Source organism: Cupressus sempervirens, chromosome 7, assembly GCF_028749045.1.
Source record: "Cupressus sempervirens isolate cs-2001-9-10 chromosome 7, ASM2874904v1, whole genome shotgun sequence".
Lineage (NCBI taxonomy): Eukaryota > Viridiplantae > Streptophyta > Pinopsida > Cupressales > Cupressaceae > Cupressus > Cupressus sempervirens.
Genome location: NC_143124.1, coordinates 345315864 through 345317203, shown reverse-complemented (window position 1 = coordinate 345317203; position 1340 = coordinate 345315864). Strand labels below are relative to the sequence as shown.

Sequence of the window (1340 nt, the reverse complement as noted above, 5' to 3'; positions counted from 1 at the left end):
AAAAAATAGCAAAAGCTAACTTACAGTTTAAGAATTGTAGATATGCAAACTTCGCATGGATGGTTAATGAAGCTTTTCCCCTATAAATTAAATAGTGTGAAATAATGATGAAAGCAAAAGTAAGAGGAGAAAATTATTGACAGGGTTTCAACGATTCCTTGATTTTGAGGATAGTAACACACTTGATGTTAATGGTTTCACACCGAGTTAGAGAAAAAAACATGTTTCGCTAATAGATTATAAAGCATGACCTCAAATTCTATTCAGTGAATCTAAAAGCTTTGAATAGACAAGATAACTTTTACATTAAAAAATTTCACCAACTATTATACTCTGTATCTTAGATTGAAAGATATGATTTGAAAGCAATGTAAAAATTATCACACCTGTTAAAATCAGATGGTTAAAATGATGCAGCCTGCTATATTTGTAATCTCCAAGCTCAAGGTTTTATTCCTGGATAGCCATGAGCGAGAGAATCCTCTGTATTTGGTATTTTAGTTGAGACAAAATTGACATCTCACTGCTGCCACGAATAAAACCATGAGCTTGGAGGCTTCTCATATGCAATCCGGCCACCAGGTACACAACGGGGAAGATCCAAAGACTGCATGAAATAACACATTTGATGTTAATCGTTTCACAATGAATTAGCCACAAAACATTTTCTGATAATAGATCATAATACATGATCTGAAATCTAAATGCTTTCAATAGACATGATGATTTTTACATTGAAAATCTTGAATCATATGCCATTACGAATACCTTACACTAACTCTCTTGGTTTTATTCCTTTGGTCTCATGAGAAGAATCACCCTGCATATCTCCCCTGGACATATGCAGTTTGCCTGTATTTGATTAACCTTCCCCTGTCAAAGAAAAGCGCAGAGATCTACTTCTGATTTGGTTGCGTGTCGTGATAATATTGTAGCGGATTCGTTAAAGTAAACAAAAGATAGCAGTTTAGTCTCCGTGAGCATCTGGGGTCGGTGATATTTTTTCCCCCTAGATCTGCCTGATGTATGAAAAAGATATTTACCAACTTTTAGGGGAGTAGAATTTGTCTTCTTTAATAACCTCAAATTCTAAAAGAAATTATGTGGGCATGGTTAGTAGTAAATTTAGATATTTCCAGTAAAGATCGGGTGATCCGATTACTTGTAGATCTAAAGATAAAGGAGGGGTATCATGGGTCAATTTTTTTTTTGTTTTCCTGGACTATAGACATGAACATAATCTAATTGATGATTATGCTTCATCATTTTAAACAATTGAATGTTTTAAATTAAGTTAATAGGCTTGAGATCTAATATTTGGTGGAAAAATCGTAAGACCT

At 33.8% G+C, this 1340-nt stretch overlaps 1 long non-coding RNA gene across 1 annotated transcript; it reads right to left on the bottom strand.

The window, feature by feature from the left end:
• Positions 1-209: 209 nt before the first annotated feature.
• LOC149546842 (uncharacterized) lies at positions 210-879 on the bottom strand. Its single transcript, XR_016354382.1, has 2 exons — positions 769-879; positions 210-607 (listed from the first exon to the last, which is right to left on the bottom strand). It is a non-coding gene; the product is annotated as an uncharacterized LOC149546842 (long non-coding RNA).
• Positions 880-1340: the final 461 nt, after the last annotated feature.